The sequence below is a fragment of the Microcaecilia unicolor genome, chromosome 8, assembly GCF_901765095.1.
Source record: "Microcaecilia unicolor chromosome 8, aMicUni1.1, whole genome shotgun sequence".
NCBI classification, from domain to species: domain Eukaryota; kingdom Metazoa; phylum Chordata; class Amphibia; order Gymnophiona; family Siphonopidae; genus Microcaecilia; species Microcaecilia unicolor.
In genome coordinates this window covers 108,156,338-108,179,721 of record NC_044038.1, presented here as the reverse complement: position 1 = coordinate 108,179,721, position 23,384 = coordinate 108,156,338, and the positions used below count along the sequence as shown (strand labels likewise).

The 23,384-nt window shown below is 46.9% G+C and overlaps 1 protein-coding gene across 3 annotated transcripts in view; it reads right to left on the bottom strand.

The window, feature by feature from the left end:
- TOMM40 (translocase of outer mitochondrial membrane 40) overlaps positions 1-23,384 on the bottom strand; it is a 561,556-nt gene that overhangs the window by 427,480 nt on the left and 110,692 nt on the right. The window contains exon 1 of one of the 3 annotated variants that reach the window (XM_030211382.1): positions 6,483-6,603. The exons of 1 other annotated variant lie outside the window; for it this stretch is intronic. The gene's annotated coding sequence lies outside the window, so the exon portion shown is untranslated. Of the gene's footprint in view, positions 1-6,272; positions 6,338-6,482; positions 6,604-23,384 lie in introns of those variants that run through there. One more of the 3 variants, XM_030211381.1, reaches the window with a different exon arrangement.

Below are 23,384 nucleotides of genomic sequence, written 5' to 3'. Positions count from 1 at the left end.
CAAATCTAAACCTTCCAATTTCAGACACCCTAAAAATTCTTGGAGTTACTATCGATCGACACCTAACACTCAAGAGTCACGCGAAAAACACAAACAAGAAGATATTCCACTCAATGTGGAAATTAAAAAAAAGAGTAAGACCTTTCTTCCCAAGGACTGTTTTCCGTAACCTGGTACAATCAATGGTGCTCAGTCATCTAGACTACTGCAATGCACTCTACGCCGGCTGTAAAGCGCAAATAATCAAGAAACTTCAGACAGCCCAGAACACTGCAGCTAGACTCGTATTCGGTAAAGCAAAATATGAAAGTGCTAAACCCCTACGAGAAAATCTGCACTGGCTCCCACTTAAAAAACGTATCATTCAAAATATGCTCCCTAGTCCACAAAATCATTCACGGAGATGCACCAGCCTACATGTCAGACTTGATAGACCTACCACCCAGGAATGCCAAAAGATCATGCCACACATTCCTTAATCTGCACTTCCCTAACTGCAAAGGTCTAAAATACAAACTAATGCACGCGTCAAACTTTACCTACTTGAGCACACAGTTATGGAACGCATTCCCGCGCAACTTAAAAACGATTTACGAACTTCCGCAAACTATTAAAGACCCATCTCTTTAACAAAGCATACCACAAAGATCAATCAACGTAAATATACACAACTCCTCCACATATATTCAGAACTGTCTTACAATGTCTGCTGGTTATACTTCTATCATGTTTTATCATTATCATGTTGCCTAAGATCCTTTTGTAACACTAAATGTCTATTTTCTAATATATTTTCACCTTTCTTGATGTATTGTAAGCCATATTGAGCCTGCAAAGAGGTGGGAAAATGTGGGATACAAATGCAATAAATAAATGAATAAATAGACCGCTCATTAACTATGTGTTTTTGCCTACAGCAGCTTTCTACATCAGTCCCTCAGTGCTGTACATCCTAACTCTACAAACTATTCAAAGTGCAAAGTATATGAATACCAATCACCCATGAGCAAATAAGCAAATATTGTTTAAAAAATAAAAAAAAGAGGAAGAGAGCTCAGATCTCAAGTTCTTCAAATTTAACATACTCTCTTTCACTGATCAAAAACCTCCCGAAAGCTTATAACACTTAATTCGTGAATTTTTGTACTTATCTTTTTTTTAACTTCTTTAATAAAAATATGAGCTAACTTGATTAGCAGTCGAGAATAAACAAATGAAAATAACTTATCTTAAAACTCAAAAGGGCGCCATTTCTCCACACAGCTTCTTCATAAGTGATAATGTGTTGTTTGGAACCATACCACTAAACGTGTCATTTACTGCATTCAATTACAAAGCAGATACTAACAGTGTTGCTGTTTCACTTTGAGGCTTCTTCGAAGTGATAATGTACTCTGTTTGCAATCATACTACTGACCATGCCATTTGTTGCATTCAATAGCACAGCAGATACGGTCTTAAATGCCAGTGACACTGGGTCTGCTCGATAATGTCCCTGAAAATCTCCATCTGCCTGAGCTCCTCCGTCAGTTTAGCCTCTACAGATTGAGCTCACTCTCTAACAGGCCAACGATCAGAAGCAAACGCGGGCGCTAAAGGCTATTAGCGCCATACTAGCGTGAAATAACATGCTCGCCAGCTTTGACCGCAAGCAGCATGCAAATGCAGAGCATTGAGGAAGAATGAGGAGCCCTGTCCAGCATATATTCACATGCTTACAGCCCCCCTAACCCCTACAGAACAAGTTTTGTCTCCCCCCAACCCCTCCTCAACACCAAAAATAACTGTCCCTGGTGGCCCAATGGGCAACCCTACCCCCACTTCCTACACACCCTGGTAGCCTAGTGCCCTCCCAACTCCTGGGATCAAATGTGCAGGGCTTCAATACCATGCAGGAGAAAAACATCCTTAATATGGTACTGAATACCTGTCCAGTGCACCCCATGATGCCACCATTTTGAAGGTAGTGTCCCAGGGGGAAGGAGTGCTACTCCCTCCTAAAGGTTATGTGAGGGTTGGGGGGCACTAGGCCACTAGAACAGGTGAGGCTTGGGGTAGGGTTGCCCACTGGACCACCAGGGACAGTTTTTTGGTGTGGGGGAGTAGGAAGGCTAGAGGTCCATCGGACCTCATGCCCCCTTGTGCCAGGAGACCTCCAGCCATCTGGGGGTGGGGGGAGAGTTAAAGCCACTGGGCCACCAGGGAAACTTGTCCGAGAAATGGGGGTTAGGGGGACCTCCTGTTTGACAAGTGAAGGCTCTTCTTTTTTTTTTTTTTTGATGGCGCAGACCTGTCAAAATTTCTGGAGGCTTGTGCCTTGAGCACATGAACAGGCACAAACCTCCCGCAGAAGCACCCACATGATCAAAATTAATAGTGCGCATAAGTTTGCATGCTATTAGTTTTCATCATTGGGGCTTTAATTCCCCATGCTGCTCCGGCACAAATTTATCAGTGCTGTTCAGAATAGCGCGGGGAATTCAATCATCGGCCCCCAAGTGCTAGGAGCTCTTTGGGGGCAGTTTCTCTAACACATATAACCTTTCACCAACAATAAATCGTATATATGGCATGGTAAGAGTCATGGGATAGGAGGCAAGGTTCTGGTGTGGATTAGGAATTGGTTATTGGACAGAAAACAGAGGGTAGGGTTAAATGGTCATTTCTCTCAATGGAAGAGGGTGAACAGTGGAGTGTCACAGGAATCTGTACTGGGACTGGTGCCATTTAATATATTTATAAATTATATGGAAATCGGGACGAGTGAGTTGATCAAATCTGCAGATGATACAAAACTATTCAAGGTTGTTAAACACGTGCAGACTGTGAAATATTGCAGAAAGACCTTAGGAAATTGGAAGACTGGGCATCCAAATGGCAGATGAAATTTAATGTGGACAAATGCAAGGTGATGCACATTGGAAAGAATAATCTGAATCATACTTACCTGATGCTAGGTTCCACCTTGGGGGATCAACGCTTAACAAAAAGATCTGGGTGTCATTGTTGATAATACGCTGAAAACTTCTCAGTGTGCGATGACAGCAAAAAAAAGCAAACAGGATGCTAGGAATTATTAGGAAAGGGATGGTGAATAAGACCAAAAATACTATAATGCCTTTGTATCGCTCCATGGTGCGTCCGTACTTCAAGTACTGCGTTCAGTTCTGGTCACCCTATCTCAAAAAAAGATATAGCGGAATTAGAAAAGGTTCAGTTACCAAAATAATAAAGGGGATGGAATGCCTTTTGTATGAGGAAAGCCTAAAGAGGTTAAGGCTCTTCAGCTTGGAAAAGAGACGATGAAGGGGAATATGACTTAGGTCTACAAAATCCTGAGTGGTGTAGAATGAGTAGAAGTAAAATCGATTTTTTACTCGTTCCAAAAGTATCAAAACTAGAGGAAACACGAGGAAGTTACATGAATATACTTTTAAAACAAATAGGAGACAATATTTTTTCATTCAACAAATAGTTAAGCTCTGGAACTCTTTGCCAGAGAATGTGGTAACAGCGCTTAGCGTATCTGGGTTAGCATATCTGGAGGAAAGTCCATAGTCTGCTATTGAGGCAGACATGGGAAGCAACTGCTTGCCCTGGGATTTGTTGCCACAATTTGGATTTATACTAGGTACTTGTGACCTGGCTTGGCCACTGTTTGGGAAACAAGATACTGGGCTAGATGGACCATTGGTCTGACCCAGTATGGCTACTCTTTATGTTCTTATGGTACAAAACCCTAGATGGCCCCCATCTGGCTGCTGAACCTAATATTCAGTTAACTATTTAAGATGCCCCCAATCTCTTCCACAGTACCACCCAGAAAGGCCAGTAGACACATCTTCCTCCCTCAAACCCGTTTAAGAACATGAAAAACTAAAACGGCATTGCAGTCTTCACACTTCATGCAAACTTCTAACCCCCCCCCCCCCAACAACTTCTACCAGTTTCCTCACTTCATCATAGTTTCCTCTAAGACATTCTATTTATTATTTCCCTTAAAACTGACTACACTGGCATTGTTGCCAAGCAGCTCCACCACTATCACACATTAAGAACCAAATCCAAATCAGCCTCCCCCATCTTGTGCAGACCCTAACACAGTGATTCCCAAACATGTCCTGGGGGAACTCCAGCCAATTGGGTTTTCAGAACAACCACAATGAATATGCATGAGATCGATTTGCACACACTGCCACCTTCATACGCAAATCTCTCATGCATATTCATTGCAGATATCCTAAAAAAAACCAACTGGCTGGGGTTCCCCCAGGACAGGTTTAGGAATCACTCCCCCCCCCCCCAAAGCAAACACACACACCCAACACTAGGCAAATTAAACCTTCCATCACTGCATCCACATGACCAGTGACCTACCTATCTTCCGCCAGCAACCCAGAATCCTACCTTGGTGAATGGCATCTAACTTCCACTACTATAGCCTTCCCCCCATCACAGAACAAACCTCAATTCACAGAGATACCACGGTACAATCTAATGTCAATACAACTGTCCCACCAGATCCCATGGAATCTTCAACCACAGTCTGGGCTGGTAGACATTCAGGGGCCAAGGCCAGAAACTGGGGAGGGGGCCCCAAAACTGGCTCTCAGCCTATGCCTTCTTCAGCTTGAGGCAATCTTGGGGATCCTTGTAGTATGGAGGGGTCCAGAGCAATTGCCCTATTTACCACCCCCTAACACTGGCCCTGAACACAGTGTCATACCATCACCAGGTCCAGCTCCCACTGGCCATCCCCCTCCACCAGCTCTCAGATATTCACTATGTCAAAATCCCCAGCCAAGCATCCCATCCCACCTCCTAGACCTCTACCACATTCACAGAGCCATCCAAATGCATCTCCTTTGCAACTCACAGTCACATCTCCTGTGGATAGTCTACCCCAAGCCATGCAACCCTCCATAATCTACCTCAAAAACTAGTTTCTCCCTAATTACCAACACCAACAGATAGACCAGACTTTAGCTTCTCCTTCCCAAAAATGCTTCCCAATTTTCCACAGATCCAAAGTCTCCTTCCTTGAACCATTATCCCATCCATGCATCAACCATTATCCCATCCATGTTTGAGCCTGCCATGAGTGGGAAAGTGCGGGGTACAAATGTAACAAAAAACAAAAAAAAACTTCAGTGTCCACTCAACCCATGGCATGCAAAAACAGAACCAGGCCCACACTAGAGACCGCCACTCTCTATTTTCAACCACCCAATTCTTTATCTTCTGCTTTTGTCTATTCCGGTCCCTTCTGATACTGTGATAGGCAAAATTTTAGCCTGGCCACGATACCAGCATCCCACACCATTCTACTCCCTATGGCATTAGAGCAGGTGAAAAGCAAGACTCTGCAGCTTATTTAGCAATCTATACAGAACCAACACCAATCATAACCATTAAACAGTAACCTAAGCAGGGCGTTTTTTTGAGGAGGTACTGAGTAACTGCACTTTTTCCATTGTTTGCTAAAATTGACCCATGGTCCCCAAGTTTTAATGAACGAGCTCAGGCTCTATACACCAATTCTGCCTTGTCATAGATTCTGTGACTAGTCGCGACTGGTAGCGCTATAGAAATGATTTATAGTACCGTAGTAGTAGTTGCAGGGGACCTGGCCGTTGTGGGGCGAGTCTCTCAGTGTTCACCCCACGCCTGAAGGGTGGCTTGGCATTTGAGTAGCGGCACTATTTTTGCTTGAAAAAAAAAAACCACACTGAGCCTGCCTAGGGCACCCGTGGGGGTGGGTGGAGAAAAAGGCATCAAAGAACATGGCAACCAAAAGGGTGGATAATTTTCAAATAGTCAAAAAATCATTTAGTCAACTACATGGCTTTTGAAAATCACCATCATACACAAATATACATGAACAAAAGTGTAAAAAGTATGAAATATCAACTAAAATCTCAAGCTGCACCACGGGGCCTGAAAACTAACTAGGGTGGAACAGAAAAGGAGCAAAGCTAAGAATTTCCTTAGGGCAAAAATAATGCCTTTGCAGCAACCCTAAAATAATCCTACTTCGGAACTACTACAAATCGTTTCTATAGCGCTACCAGTCGTAAGCAGCGCTTCACAATTGAACATGAAGAAAAGACTGTCCATGCTCAAAAGAGCTTACAATCTAAATCAGGGCAGTAACAGCCTATAAAGCAGAGAAAATCCCAAGCAACTAAGACAAAGAACCACTGAGTACAAAGCCGAAACTACGCTTTCATCTCTGCTGTAAACCCTGCAACTCACAGCACTCTTCCCCTTACCGGTCTGATAATGCTCCAGAAGGTAAAACACAACCCAGTTGCTCACAAACAATGTGCACCACTACCTAACCCTATTAACAAAAGATCATGACCCTTTACAGCATCATTACTTTTAACCAAGGAGATTGGACCTCCTTGGTTTTACCCTTCGATTAAACATAAGCAACTTCAAATTTCAATAGGTTACTTATGTTGTCAATCACTGCTTACACTGGTTGCTTTGAAAGATCCCTGCGAAGTCGTACAAGCTTGTTACCCTGGCGCTTAAATTTAGTGGCTGTTACGAACTGCCCGTCCCAAAGTCATTTAAAAGTAAAAGCTCATTGAAGGCGGGTCTTCTGTAGGATGTCGGACTGCTATAGGCTGCATCTCCCCCATTCATTATCCTGATTTTTATTGGTTGCTATTTTTGCTCTAGAAATGTTAAGTAGTAGTTTCAGAATTGTTTCGGCGTAGGTAAGAGTCCTTTTGTGGTGGAAGACGTCAAGGTCAAATGTTCATTTACTTGTCAAGCTGCAGGAGGGAAGAGAGGTTTAGTCCGCATGACGTCAAAAAGTTGAAGCCGTTCCCCCACTCCCTTCGCCGCCATATTGGCCAGAAGAAAACAATTGTTATCGTTATTAAAAACAATAGCAAACGTGTGTTAAATTTTATTAAACCTCCTAGATTTTGCATTGTCTCCTTAAATCCCCCTTTCCGAACCCCGTCTAACAAAGAGACGAGGTTCGGAAAGGGGGATTTAAGGAGACAATGCAAAACCTAGGAGGTTTAATAAAATCTCACACAAGTTTGCTATGCAATAGCGATTGCGAAAGAAATCAGACTGAGGGGACGCCGGTAGCGCATTTTCTCCGAAAACAAGCAGGCTGATATTCTCACAAGTGGGTGACGTCACGTCGGCCCCGGAGGATTTTAAAGCAAAATCTAAAAATCTCTTTAACGGTGTTCCGTCGCGCGAGCGATCGCACCGCGCATGTGCGCACACATCTTCCCGCTCGCCGTGCAGACACGCCCCTCAGTTCTTCTTTTTCCGCGTCTGAGGAGACACGGAGTTCGTTAGTGCTTCGTGTTTTCTTCAGGTCCTCGGAGTTAAATCTCTTTTTTATTTTACCCTTTTGGGTGTTCTTTATTTTTTTTTTCATTTGTACTTTCTCATGGCAGGCTCATTGTGGCTTACATATACAGGTACTTTTTGTACCTGGGGCAAGGAAAGGTTAAGTAATTGCCAGAGTCACAAGGGGTTGTGCCTGAAATGAGAATCAAAACTTATACGTTTTTCTTTATAAGTTTCTTTTTTTCTTTTTTCTTATTAAACAAGAGTGTGCTGGTAAATTGTTGTCTGTGGGCTCTCTCTCGCCAGCAAAGTAAAAGAGAATTCAGGAGGCCAAGCCCACATTTTAGGATCCATTTGTTAAAGTCCCAAAATTCTTTAAAACTTAACAAATGGCTCTCGAGAGCTGTGAGAGCCTGTTCCAGCACACCACTGTCTTTAAGCCTTGTACCCGCTGCAACCGGATGCATCGAGTGAGTCTCCACCCGCCTCGGCGCCTCCTGCTTTGCAGGTCATTCGGGCGCATCGGCGGATGTGTCTTGGGCCGGATCATCCTGAGAAGTGCAAGTAGTGTCTCAAAGACGAGACGTATGCTACTTGCCAGGGATGCCCAAAGGAGATCAATTTTTGAGTCCGATAGAGACCGATGCACGCTGGGTACAGTGATGCATCGATTGGGTCTCCACCTGCCTCGGCGCCTCCTGCTTTGCAGGTCATTCGGGCGCATCGGCGGACATCGGTACCATCGGTGCCCAGAGCTTTGCTCCCTCTGTTATGGAGGTATCCGGGCATCAGACATCGGTCGGTGCCGAGAGCGTTGCTCCCTCTGTTATGGAGGTATCCTGGCATCGGACGTCGGTACCATCGGTACATCGGTACCAGATGTCATGGGTACCATCGGTACCAGGTATCCTCGGTACCATGTGTACCATCGGTACCGTCGGTGCCATCGGTACCAGGTATCATGGGTACCATCGGTACCAGATGTCATGGGTACCATCGGTACCAGGTATCATGGGTACCATCGATACCAGATATCATGACTATCATCAGTACCAGGTACCATCAGTACCATGGGTACCATTGGTACCAGGTATCATGGGTACCATCGGTACCGGGGGTCATCGGTACCATGTGTACCATCGGTACCGTCGGTGCCATGGGTACTATCGGTACCATCGGTCCCATCTCTGTTATGGACACGCAAGTCATCTGGCAGTCTGGTTTCGATTCCCCAGCATTTCCAGATTTTGCCCTCGGCTTCGGTACCATGGGTACCATCAGATGCCATTGGTGCTAGCGCCTCCTGCGGCATCTAGCTTTTCACCTGGGATTAGATCTCCTTCACCGATGCTGCCTCCGGTATTGGTGTTCGCAGCCTACTGGGTCGATTCTCCTTCACTGGAGTCGTCTGGAGAGTCAACTTCTCGACCCTGTCGTAGAGGTTACCGCGCCTCCATGTCGGACGGATTTGGATCTGAGCTGCTCTGTTTGAGTAGTTAGCTCAATTCAATGATGGCTCATCTGATGAACATGAAGGTCATGGGGTTTTCTCTGCTGAGAATTCTCTAGATCTTCTATCTGTCTCGACACATTACAGTGGAGATTGTGAATCAGCCCAAGGCCCCAGATGCTCGAGGTCCTGGACTATCCATCTTCACCTAAGTCTTCTGCCACATGATACAAGAAGACTGAATCCCTCTATCGGATCCACGGGGAACCCAGTTTCATTAGGCCTCAGTTACCTCATGATTCTGCGGTGGTGGATTCTGCTCTCAGAACAGATAGGAGTTCTAAGAACTTGCTTCGGCGCCCCCGGGGCCAGAGCATACATCCTTAGCCTCTTTTGGGAGAATGGCGTACCAGGCTGGCATGATCGCATCCAAAATCAAGTCCTGCCAGATCTTTACGAGCATTCCCACCGGAGTAGGCTAAACCTTTTCACCAGGTGGTCAGGTAGCACACGGTGTGTCGCAGGTTCCTGTCCAGGGGCATTTTCGACACTTGTAATGTAACATCTAGATTTCTGCTCTGGGTATAGTGATGCGCAGACTCTCATGACTGTGTGCCTCTCACCTGGAGGAGGGGACTCAGCAGAAAATTGTAGATATTCTGTGCATACACTTCCTCATCTCGGAAGTTCTTTAAAGAGAAGAGTAGTTTTCCTTGTGCCTTAAGGGATCGTACGTATACTCCTACTTCTCGACAGCCGGTTCAGGCTATGCGACACCACGCTCGTTCTAGTCAACGGCGTGCACCTAATCAGGCCCCTGCAGCTACTCCGCAAAAACCAGGGAGGGGTTTTTGACTGGCTCCAATTCAGCATAGCCACCATAAAAATAAAAAAAATGTCCGTACCGGCCAATCTGCCTGTCGGGGGGAGGTTTAAATTTTCTCCACCAAAGGTGACTTCTTGTAACCTCCAACCGGTGGGTTTTTCCAAATAGTCCGGTTAGGATACATTCTCAATCTGGAATCAAACCCTCCACATTGCTCATTGGGAGCTTAATCCTTTAGCTTCCATCACAAGTGAGTACTTGCAGAGGAACTCTCTGCCTTTCTCAGTGCCAATGCAGTCGAGCCCGTTCCACCAGGGCAAGAAGGGTTGAGATTCTATTCCAGGTGCTTCCTTGTGGGTTGCATCCCATCATAGACATAAGGGGCCTAAACAGATATTTGGTTCAGGATGCTTTCCCTGGGCATCCTTCTTCCCATACTTCAGGAAAACGATTGGTTATGCTCTCTGGACTTACAGGATACTTATACCCAGTTTGCGTCCAGAGTATGTTTTTCCTAGTGCCTGGCTGTTGTTGCAGCGTATCTTCATGGACTGGGAGTGCATGTGTTCCCTTATCCCGATGATTGCCCGTCTCAACAGATTACAGCTCAGTAAATATTAAGACTTCTAGGCACATGGCTTCCACAGTTCACGTAACTCCCATGGCACATTTACACATGACATCCGCTCAGTGCATCCTAGCTTCCCAGTGGTATCAAGTTCAGAGTATCTAGAGGATGTGACCCAACTGTTCACCAGTTTTCGGAATTCCCTTCAGAGGTGGTCAATTCTCTCCATTTTGATTCTGAGGCGTCCCGTCCAACTTCCTCAGTCACAAAAGCTGCTGACGAAGGTTGCATCCCTCCTGGCTATCCAACCAAATTATTTTAATTCAACCAAACAATCGGGTTGTGATGTACTCAATAACAAAGGAGTACTGGATCTTGCCCTCTGAGTCAGGATGCCATGCAGATGTAGCGGTGGGCCCGCCAACGCGGCATGTTTTCTCCAAGCCACTTATCTAGTTGGCGTAAACAGCAGTCTGGCCGACAGGCTGAGCAGGATAATGCTACAGTCATGGTTGTTGAGCATGGCTGTAGCTCGAAAGATCTTCCGGGAGTGAGATACCCCCTCAGTGGATCTTTTTGCTACTTAGTCCAATCACAAAGTCCCTCAGTTCTGTTCCAGGCTGCAGGTTCACGGCAGGCTAGCATCGGATGCCTTTCTCCTTCATTGGGGGACAGGCTTTCTGTATGCGTATCCTCCCATACCTCTGGTGGAAAAGACTTTGCTGATTCTCAAGCAAGATTGTGGAGCCATGATTCTGATTGCTCCCTTCTATCCCCGTCAGATATGGTTTCCTCTTCTTCTGGAGTTGGAATGTTTTCCAGCTCTCATTACGCAGAACGAGAGGGCACTTCTACATCCCAACCTCCAATCTCTGGCTCACACGGTCTGGATGTTGAGAGTGTGGGTTTCGTTGAGTCTTCCAGAGAGTGTCTCCCGAGTCTTGCTTCCAGAAAAGATTCCACAAAGAGATGTTATTCTTTTTCATGGAAGAGGTTTGCCGTCTGGTGTGACAGCAAGGCCCTAGATCCTGCCTCTTGTCTTATACAGACCTTGCTTGAGTTCTTTCTACACCTGTCTGAGTCTGGTCTCAAGACCAACTCTGTCAGTGTTCATCTTCGTGCAATAAGTGCTTATCATCAACGTGTAGAAGGTTAGCCTTTAGCTGTCCACTTCATGAGAGGTTTACTTCTCCCCCAATATTGAGAGAATTCCTTGTATGTGTCTAGGGGGGGTTATTTCTGTTGGGCTTAGCACCCCCAATAATTTTGAAAGTTGGCTCGTATGCTTCGGTCAAAGCCCCTATCATTCCTTATCTTGGATCTCAATGTCGTTTTCATCCAGCTGCTGCAAGCTCAATTCGGGCCACTGTATTCCTGCCATCTGAAGTATTGGACCTGGAAGGTCGTTTTCCTTGGTGGCTGTTCCTTCAATTCGTAAGGTCGGTGAGCTTCAGACTCTAGTAGCTCAAGCGCCTTACCTTACTTCTCATCTTAACAGAGTAGTTCTCCGCATGCAGCCAAAGTTCTTACTGGCGGTGGTATCAGAGTACCATCTGATCCAGTCAATTGTCTTGCCAACATTCTTTCTCCCTCATCTTACAAGCCCTGGCGAAAGCAAGCTGCGCACTTTTTACGTGGAGCGGACGAGCCCCCTCAGACAGTCCGACTAGTTGTTTATTTCTTTTAATGCCAGTTGCTGTCGGAAACCGCACCATTTCTTCTTGGCTAGCAGATTGCATCTCCTTCGTTTTTGTCCAAGCTGGACTGACTCTAGAGGGCCATGTCACGGCTCACAAGATTAGAGCCACGGCTGAGTCGGTGGCTCATCTAAGATCAGTCACTATTGAAGAGATCTGCAAGGCTGCGGTGTGGTCATCAGTCCACACATTCACATTTCACTACTGCCTTCAGCAGGATAGCCGACGCGACAGTCGGTTTGGGCAGTCGGGGCTGCAGAACTTATTTGGGGTTTAGAATCCAACTCCAACCCTCCTAGGCCCATTTTTGTTCTGTTCCAGGCTACACTCCTTTAGATGTTTCTTCTTTTCAGGTCAATTTTTATTCTGGCCTCGCCGTTTTGAGACTCAATTGACCACAGTTTGTTGTGTTGTGTAAGCCTGAAAGCTAGGGATACCCCACTTGTGAGAATATCAGCCTGCTTGTCTTCGGAGAAAGAGTAGTTACTTACCTGTAACAGGTGTTCTCCGAAGACAGCAGGCTGCATATTCTCACAAACCCTCCCACCTCCCCTTTTGGAGTTGTCTCCTTCATCTTTTGGATTTAACTGAGGGGCGTGTCCGCACGGCGAGCGGGAAGATGTGTGCGCACATGCGCGGTGCGATCGCTCGCGCAACGGAACGCCGTTAAAGAGATTTTTAGATTTTGCTTTAAAATCCTCTGGGGCCGACGTGACTTGTGAGAATATGCAGCCTGCTGTCTTCGGAGAACACCTGTTAGAGGTAAGTAACTACTCTATATGGGTTGAAGCCAATAGGCGGAGCTTGTTGGCAGAAGGCGGAGATAGCTGCCACATTAGGTCACCCAAAAGAGTAGCAAAGGTTATGTGCCAGTTGGATAGGTAGTGCCTTAAAAGCATAGGCCCTGGGTGGCCCAACTGTTTGGGGAGGCTAAAGGGGGTGGGGTTAGGGGTGGAGCTTAAATCCATAATTGTCTGATAACACACAGAAAAAATAAATAAAAATAAAAGTCACAATGAATACCTTTTATTAAATTTAGATATTAGATATGTATCATATGTCAAAGAATAAAGTGGTTGCTCAAAGCATATACTAACCACAATCGCTGAACTGCAAAACACTATGCACAACTTTGTGCAAAAACACACTCAGAACCTTACTGTACCATAAATATTACACTGGGCAGAACCTAATACACCAATATACCACCCATAAGGAAAATGCAGACCATCAACAATATGAAACAAGGATCATAATATCACAATTCTCATGTAGAGCCACAAAACATCCTAATTCATGTTTAATGTGGGATAAAATGCCATAAATAAGTAAATAAATATAAACTTTTAATGTTGAGCACCTGATTCTCAAAGTGGACATATTCCAAACACTATAATGAAAATAAAATGATCTTTTCTGCTTTCTCTCCATTCAGCTCCCTCTGGGGTCGATGCAGAATGCATTACCGTGGGTTTAACCTGGTTTTATTATGGTTTCAGCACAGGTGTTAATTCATGCGGAAACCATTACCGCATACCACATTAAAATGCATGGTAATGCAGTTATTAACAATACTGAGGCTGTGCAAAAAAATGGTTTTTGACAGCAGCGTACATGGGGAAACTTTTTGCTAAGTCTGGGGCAGCGTAGAAGAGTTAGCCAAGAGTGGAGGCCGTATCTTGCTAAGGATGTAAAAAGAATTGAAGCGGTGCAAAGAAAAGCTACGAAAATGGTATGGGATTTGCGTTAACAAGATGTATAAGGTGAGACTTGCGCACCTGAACATGTATACCCTGGAGGAGAGGAGAAACGGGTGATATGGTACAGACGTTCAAATATTTGAAAGGTATAAATCCGCAAACGAACCTTTTCCGGAGATGGGAAGGCGGTAAAACGAGAGGACATGAAATGAGATTGAAGGGGGGCAGACTCAAGAAAAATGTCAGGAAGTATTTTTTCACGGAGAGAGTGGTGGATGCTTGGAATGCCCTCCCGCGGGAGGTGGTGGAGATAAAAACGGTAACGGAATTAAAAAATGCGTGGGATAAACATAAAGGAATCCTGTTCGGAAGGAAGGGATCCTCAGAAGCTTAGCCAAGATTGGGTGGCAGAGCCGGTGGGGGGAGGCGGGGCTGATGGTTGGGAGGTGGGCCTTGTTCTGGGCAGACTTCTATGCTCTGTGCCCTGAAGATGGCAGAAGCAAATCAAGGTCAGGTATATACATAAAGTAGCACATATGAGTTTAAATTGTTGGGCAGACTAGATGGACCGTGCAGGTCTTTTTCTGCCGTCATCTACTATGTTACTATGTTTTCTACCTTTGTTGTCTGGTGACTTTGTTTTCTGATCATGCTGGCCCAGTATCCGATTCTGCTGCTATCTGTCCTCTTAACTCAGTTTCCAGGGCTTCCTTTCCATTTATTTCTTTACTTTCTGCCTTTCTTCTTCATTTCTTGTCCTCGCTCCCCTGCCCCCCCCTCGTCATCCATACCCACCCATTGATTCTCTCCTCTCCCCTGCCCCCCCTCCAGTCATCCACACCCACCCACCCATTGATTCTCTCGTCTGCTCTCTGTTCCTGGGCAGATTTTCTAACAGGAGCTGCTCATCCAATCAGAGAGCTCTATTTGAATGCAGATTAACATACAGACACTCTAATGGGAATTTTTAGTCAAAAACACTAGCTAAACCCTTCGTTTTTGGATCAAACTTCACATTTTTGAACAGAGCCATGCCCTAACATTAAGGCTGTAAACATTTCCAACAATTTTTACCCATAAATATGCAAATGAGAACCTCCCAAAAACGGACTAATTTGCATATGGCTTGAGCAAATTTGAGTACAGTACATAGCATACCAATCCCACTTCCTAGCACCTAAATTCTGCAATTAGATTTAATGCAAATACTTTTAAAACTTATTTTTAGCACTTTTAAAATTTCAGGGGTCAGTCCAAGTCTCTTTGATATGAAGTGCTCATGTGCAGGAATTCATCCTAGTTAAATATCTCCCTGGCAACCCAGGACACCTCCAGCCAACCCCCCTGCTCTGCTTTCCCAGTAGTAAGGTAATCAAATTACAACTGGTTACACAAGGCTAGAGAAGGCTTTCACTGCAGCTGCTGCTGGCTGGAGAACTACTACTACTACTATTTAGCATTTCTATAGAAACAGCTGATCCATCCTGCTGTGGCAAGCCTCTTATACCGGGCGCCTATGGTGGAGAGCTAAAGCTTTTTTTAACTTATTTGACAGTTTTAATTTATTTGAAAGCTTGTCAGATGTAGATATAGATATCATAGTAACATAGTAGATGACGGCAGAAAAAGACCTGCACGGTCCATCCAGTCTGCCCAAATGAAATAAAAACTGAATATCAGCTTTAAAAATGATTGTAGCTGGTAGAAACATCACTAATAAAGGCTGTATTTTGTGCTCATTTTTCTACACTGTTCTATACAATACAGTAATACATGACCAAATTTCAGTGAGGATATTCTGCTTACTGATAGGTTCATCTTAACTGTTGTTGTAAACTGCCTTGGGAAGCCTGATGTTATAAAGATGGGAAGTCAAAAGTACTAAAAATATTTTCTTTCATGCCGATTTGTCATTTGTTTAAACATAACTAAATGAGCTATAGGCCCCAAATGCAGTACATTGATTTTCTTATATTTTGTCCTTGTGATGACTTATACTGTACCAAAACTGAAAATACAGTGAGACAGAATAATAGAATTCAATAACATCCAAAGCTTATTCATTAACATTATAATTGTGTTCGCATTTGGGTAATAACTAAGAAAATGCTGTTATCAAATCATATTAGGAAGCTCAATGTCGACTTGGTTAAATTCTACTACTACTACAAATCATTTCTGCTGAATATCCCAAATTGATTTTGTTCGCTGAACTCATGCTGACTCATTTCCCCTCCACCAGATTTATTCCTCCTTGGTTAATTTTAAACAAAAAGCTTAAGAAATGATTTACTCTGGTTTTAAAACAAGGGCATCCTATCAAGCTATGCATCACCATTTGCAAAACATAAATGTCATTCCCTATCATCAAGCCGGTGGGTTGTGTCCATCTACCAGCAGGTGGAGATAGAGAGCAATCTTTTGCCTCCCTATATGTGGTCATGTGCTGCCGGAAATTCCCCAGTATATTCTCTATCTAGCAGGTGTGTAGTCGCACAGCAGCAGCTCTGGCTAGGTCTCCAAGCCTAATTGTTTAGGTTTTGTTGAGTACCTGGGGTTGAGGGCTCTTCGTCAGCAAGTGCAAACCTGGTGGTGCCAGGTCCCTCCTTTTCTCCCCCCTCCCGCTGGCTCCGTTTTCAAAATAAAAAAAACCCAGAAAAATAGACGTCCTTGAGAGAAAGACGTCCTTGGTTGCAGCTACTCACTGGGACTCCAAATCGTTGCAGCTCGGAGCGAGAAGCAGGTAACTTTACCTTTTCCTAGCGGGCAGGGGGTTCCCCGAACGGTCTCCACGTGGCTATGGCGTCGGATGGCAAGGGCGTGAAAAGACGCTCCCCGGACCGCGTGCGCGCGTCTAGCGGGGAAGCGGGGTGTTCAAAGGCAGAGACGCCTTTCTTGGGCGCCTTTTCGGAATCGGGAGAGTTCCCCGGGTTTTCCTCCAGTGCGGCGGTTTTTCCCACCTTAGGCGCCCATCCCCCCGCTGGCCGCCCTCCCGGTTGTGGCCGGCCAAGCTGCTCAGTCGGCTCCTTCTTGGGCCGCCCTTGAGGTGGGAGACGTTAATGGTATGGTTGCCCTTGACTCGGGCGACGGTATAAAGTCAGCAAAATTAAAGCGCCATTCTTCCCGCGTGGCTCCTTCGCGGAGTGTCGCGGTGGATGCCATTTTAGATGCACGCCTCTCCCCCGCTTTTGGGAGCGCAGGTTGAGAGTGCCTCTAGGGCCGTGGCCCAGGCTGCAGAAGTGCACAGACTGGGGGGTTTCTCCCCTGAGTTTATTTTACTGCTGCATCAGGCTTTCCTTATGCAAAACGCTGCCCCTGCTCCCCTGTCTGATAAGGGTGATGAGGCTTCCATGATCAAGCGCCCTCAGGTGGATCTCCAGGCCCTAGGGGACTCGGTCTCCTCTGATGTGGATGAGGGCAGCGTATCTGAGTTCTCCCAAAGATCCTTAGGGGATTCTGTGGAGGAGACCAATCCCCGCTCGGATGGAGCGGATGACCCCTCTGCAGTGCGGCTTTTTCGCTTAGAGGATTTGCCCAACCTGTTAGTGCAGGCCATGAGCATTCTGAAAATTTCCTCTCCGGAGGAAGGCCCTCTCTCAGCCTCAGCTGGCTCTGCCATTATGCTGGGAACTAAGCGCCCGCCCAGAACCTTCCACGTTCATGAAGCCATGCAGACTTTAATTTCAGCTCAATGGGATGCCCCTGAAGCGAGCCTTAAGGTAGCCAGAGCCATGTCCCATCTGTACCCTCTGCCTGAGGGTGAACGGGAGGCCTTTCTCTGGCCTACAATAGACTCTTTAATCACTGCGGTGACTAAGAAGACGGCTCTGCCAGTGGAAGGTGGCACTGCCCTGAAGGACGCTCAGGACAGGAGATTGGAGGCGTCCTTAAGGTCGGCCTTTGAGGTTCTTCCTCCGGCCCTCCCCCAGGGTCTCGTACCCAATGACGGGGCCCTGGTCCATGCCCCAGAGCAGATCGGAGGACGGCTATCCTCGTTTCTGGGCGAGTGGACCAGGGTAACTTCAGACGCTTGGGTTCTGGAAGTCATCAGAGACAGCTACAAGCTAGAGTTCTGCCGGCCCCTAAGAGACGGGTTCGTAAACTCTCCCTGCAAGTCTCCAGTCAAAGCGGCGGCAGTACAGCAGACTTTGGACAACCTGCTCCGCCTGGGCGCGGTGGTCCCAGTGCCAGTAGATCAACTTGGCAAGGGACATTACTCCATTTACTTCATGGTGCCAAAGAAGGGAGGTGCTGTGAGGCCTATCCTCGACCTCAAAGGAGTCAATCGGGCCTTAAAGATACGGCACTTCCGGATGGAGACTCTCCGCTCCATAATAGCTGCAGTGAAAAAGGGAGAATTCCTGGCATCCCTGGACATCAAGGAAGCTTACCTACATATTCCCATCTGGCCGCCTCATCAGCGCTTTCTGCGCTTTGCAGTACTGGGCCGACACTTCCAGTTCAGAGCCCTCCCGTTCGGGTTGGCTACGGCTCCGCGGACCTTCTCCAAAGTAATGGTGGTCATCGCGGCTTACCTCCGCAAGGAGGGAGTGCAAGTCCATCCCTATCTGGACAACTGGCTGATCCAAGCCCCTTCCTATGCGGAGTGCGGGAGAGCTACAGACAGGGTCATTGCTCTTCTGAGCTCCCTGGGATGGATCATCAACTGGGAGAAAAGCCAGCTGCGCCCGACTCAGTCCCTGGAGTATCTGGGAGTTCGATTCGACACCCAAGTGGGCAGAGTGTTCCTGCCGGACAACCAGAGCGTTAAGCTTCGGACCCAGGTGGACCAGTTCCTAGCCTCCTCTACTCTTCGGGCTTGGGACAATGTGCAGCTGTTGGGCTCCATGACGGCCACAATGGAGGTAGTGCCCTGGGCCAGGGCTCATATGAAACCACTACAGCACTCTCTTCTGCGACGGTGGACTCCAGTCTCGGAGGATTACGCTGTACGCCTTCCTTTGGATCCAGCGGTGCGAAAGGCGCTGAGTTGATGGCTGAGGCCAGGCAAGCTGTCTACAGGAATGCCTCTTACGACCCCGGAGTGGGTTGTCGTCACAACGGACGCCTGCTTGACGGGCTGGGGAGCCCACTGCCTGGGACGGACAGCACAGGGGCTCTGGTTTCCTGCAGAGATGAAATGGTCCATCAACCTCCTGGAACTCCGAGCCATTCGGTTGGCGCTTCTAGAGTTTCTCCCAGTACTGGTGCTGAGGCCGGTGCGGGTCCTGTCGGACAATGCCACAGCTGTGGCCTATGTCAATCGCCAGAGAGATACCAGGAGCGCCCCTCTAGCCAAGGAGGCCATGAAGCTATGCCTGTGGGCGGAAGCGAATCTGGAACTGCTGTCAGCGGCCCACATTGCGGGAGTCATGAATGTCAAGGCGGACTTTCTCAGTCACCATACCTTGGATCCCGGAGATTGGCAACTGTCTGCTCGGGCGTTCTTGGACATCATGAAGCGCTGGGGCCGGCCGAGCCTGGATCTGATGGCATCCTCGGCCAAGTGCCGCGTTTTTTCAGCAGAGGACGGGACCCTCAATCTCTGGGAGTCGATGCTCTTCTCCAGCAGTGGCCGGCACAGGAGCTTCTCTACGTGTTCCCGCCCTGGCCCATGATGGGCAGGGTGCTAGGCCGGGTGGCAAAGCATCCGGGCCGGGTGATCCTGTTGGGTCCGGATTGGCCCAGACGTCCCTGGTATGCGGACTTAATCAGATTCTCGGTGGATGGCCCTCTGCGGCTGCCAGCGGAGCGGGGCCTCTTGCATCAGGGTCCCGTGGTGATGGAGGATCCCTCCTCCTTTGGTCTTACAGCCTGGCTCTTGAGCGGAAGCGGCTAAGGAAGAAGGGCTTCTCAGACAAGGTCATCGCCACTATGCTGAGAGCGAGGAAGTGCTCTACTTCTACCACTTACGCCAGGGTTTGGCGTACCTTTGTGTCGTGGTGCGAGACAGGCTCTGTATCGCCCTTCACTGCTCCAATATCTTCAGTGTTGGCGTTCCTGCAAGAGGGGCTGGAGAAAGGCCTGTTGCTCAGTTCGCTGAAAGTCCAGGTGGTGGCTCTAGCTTGCTTCAGGAGCCGTCTAAAGGGTGCTTCCCGAGGTCACGTGATGCATTGAGAGGAACAGACGTGTGTTGGTTCCTCTCTGAGGCAACCCCGAACCTAAGCGCCCGAAATCACCTTGAAATAAACAACGGAGCGCCCAGACCGAGAAGGAACAGCGAGTCTAGTGTATGGACCCCTTCGTTATCAGGGGAAACGCCGAGATGCCTGGAAAAGCGGGAAAAAAGAAAATGACAAACCGCATGCAGCAGGCGAATCCAAGATGGCGCGTAGCCCAGGACCGGGACAATCATCGCAACCGCCATTCACCGCCTTGCAGCTTCAGCAAATCACGGAGGCGGTAAAAGGGGCTATGGAACCCCAATTAAAACAATTATCAGACCAAATTGCGGGGCTTGAGGAGCGATTGACAGACACAGTTCATCGCACCGGCGAATTGGAGAAACGGATGTCCGATAGCGAGTATAGAGCGGCGGAGAGACAGATGACAATGGAGGCGCTGCAAAAACAAGTTCGCCTGCAGGACTACAAAATTGATGACCTGGAAAACAGGTCACGGAGATCGAACATCCGCATCGTTGGGATCCCAGAAACAATCACCGACTCGGTGCTGCCTACTATCCTCGAACGATGGCTGAAAACGGAGTTCGCCCTCTCAGACAGCGTGGGCCCACTGTGTTTGGAGAGGGCCCACAGGATGGGCCGCAAACAAGAAGGAATGTTGCGGCCACGAGTGGTCATAGCGAAAATTCATAATTTTATTCATAACGTGGAGATCATGAGAGGAGCCAGGCAGAAACGAGAAACGTTGCAGTATGAGGGATCCCCGGTAAAGGTCTTTCAGGACTACTCCCCTGCACTCCAGGAAAAGAGGAAGCAGTTTACTCCTTTATGTAAAGAGCTCTTTGAGACTAATAATAGATTTATGCTTATTTATCCTGCACTACTAAAAATACAGCACAAAGGAGCCTGGAAAACATTTGATACGCCTGAAGCAGCAAAGAGGTTCATGGCAACTATGGAGAGGAGCACGAAAGACCAAACCTGAAAACCAAGATGGTTGCAGAGCAGTGAGAGGTACAAGCTTTCAATGGCACGGTGAGACAGTGCTATGTCAGGGCTGAGACTGCAACTTAGAAAGGACTTTAAACTCTTAGTTATATTGACATTATGAAAGAATGTTTAAAATATTTAAGAGATGTTAAAACTGTTCTCAATAGGGCAAGAACTGAATGGCTTAACAGAGGAATGGTAGAAGGGAAAGGAGATATTAAATAATGTAAACTCGGTTGGAACGAAAGGTCGGGCTGGGGGGAGGGGTTGCCATCATCACACAAGACTTCTTCTTTTCAAATAGGGAAGAGATGGGGATATATGGGGAGTTACAAGGGGAAGCAGAAGAAAGGAGGGAGGAAGTGGGTGGGAGGGGGGACACACAGAGGGTAGGGGAGAGGGGTTTAGATGGCATAAAGTATGGTACAAGGTTGATGAAGTTGAATAAAATATTTGACAAGGTGCATTCCCAGATTATGCCAATGAGGCACAAATAATCTTGTTGTTAAAACCTGGGAAATCAGCAGATAAGGCAGATTCATACAGGCCAATCTCCCTGCTGAATGTTGAAGTAAAGATATTGGCAAGAATACTGGCAGACAGACTTGCCTGTATTTTACCTGAGTTGATCGGCCAGGAACAGGTGGGATTTGTTCAAAACAGACAAATAGTTAAAAACATGCGAAAATTGTTACTAGCCATGGCACACTGCCAACAGCGGGAAACACCAGCTTTGGCGGTTAGCCTCGACGCCGAAAAGGCTTTTGATAAAGTAAACTGGCAATATATGTTCGGGGTGTTGGGTCACTTGGGATTTCGAGGCTGGTTCCTGCAGGCGATTCAGACACTATATGCAGATCCCAAAGCATTAATAAATATCAATGGAGTGAAAACAGAAGTGTTCCCAGTGAGCAGAGGTACCAGACAGGGGTGCCCCCTCTCTCCATTACTATTTATACTAACAATAGAGCCTATTATCCAGACTATCCAGAGGGGAAGAGAGGTGGAGGAGATAGAAGTGGGTTGAGAGCTGGTAAAAGTGTTGGCGTTTGCGGACGACCTTCTGGTGGAAATGCAAAATCCTAGAGACTCCCTACCGAATCTGCTTTCCATCATAGAGGGTTTTGGGGTACTATCAGGTTTCACCCTTAATGTTCAGAAAACACAGGTACTCAACATAACGGGGGAAAACAATGCATCTTGGAAAAATCAATTCCCCTTATCATGGGTGGAGGACTCTTTTAGGTATTTAGGAGTCCGGATCCCAAAAGATCTTTCCAGGCTGTATGAAGTCAATGTTACAAAATTAATGACTGACACAAGCGCAGCATTACGTACCTGGTCCACATACCCATTATCACTACTAGGCCGGATAGCGCTATTTAATATGATCATTATCCCCAGATGGTTATATATTTTCCAGGTCTTACCATTATACTTAAAAAGTAAAGATGAAAATCAGTTGAATCGAGTCACGCAAACATTTTTGTGGAAGGGCAAGAAACCAAGAGCTCCTTTAACAATATTGCAGATCCCGGCAGAATAGGGGGTCTGGGCTTCATCAGTTTGAGGCACATTACGGTAGCAGGAGGGATGAGGCATATAACAGATTGGTATAGTCCGTTCCCCTCTCTCTCCTTCCCCTCATTCCCTTTCCTCCTTTCCTGAAGTTACTATTGAGGAAACTACATTTCTCCTTTCTTCCTCAAAATGTACCACCTGTTCCTCTGATCCCATTCCCACCCACCTTCTTAATGCCATCTCTCCTGCTCTTATTCCTTTTATTTGTCACATTCTCAACCTCTCACTTTCCACTGCGACTGTCCCTGCTGCCTTTAAACATGCTGTGGTCACACCTCTCCTTAAGAAGCCTTCACTCGACCCTACTTGTCCCTCTAATTACCGACCCATCTCCCTCCTTCCTTTTCTCTCCAAATTACTTGAGCGTGCTGTTCGCCGCCGCTGCCTTGATTTTCTCTCCTCACATGCTATTCTTGACCCACTACAATCTGGCTTTCGCCCTCTCCTCTCCACTCAACCTAAACTGCGCTTACTAAAGTCTCCAATGACCTATTACTGGCTAAATCCAGAGGTCAATATTCCATCCTCATTCTTCTTGATCTTTCCGCTGCTTTTGACACAGTCAATCACAGCATACTTCTCGATACCCTGTCCTCACTTGGATTCCAGGGCTCTGTCCTTTCCTGGTTCTCTTCCTACCTCTCCCTCCGCACCTTTAGTGTTCACTCTGGTGGATCCTCTTCTACTTCTATCCCTCTGCCTGTCGGCATACCTCAGGGTTCTGTTCTTGGTCCCCTCCTCTTTTCTATGTACACTTCTTCCCTTGGTTCATTAATCTCATCCCATGGCTTTTCCTACCATCTCTATGCTGATGACTCCCAAATCTACCTTTCTACCCCTGATATCTCACCTTGCATCCAAACCAAAGTTTCAGCGTGCTTGTCTGACATTGCTGTCTGGATGTCTCAACGCCACCTGAAATTAAATATGACCAAAACCGAGCTTCTCATTTCCCCCCCAAACCCACCTCCCCGCTCCCCCCGTTTTCTGTTTCTGTTGATGGCTCTCTCATTCTCCCTGTCTCCTCAGCTCGAAACCTTGGGGTCATCTTTGACTCTTCTCTCTCCTTCTCTGCTCATATCCAGCAGATTGCCAAGACCTGTCGTTTCTTTCTTTACAAC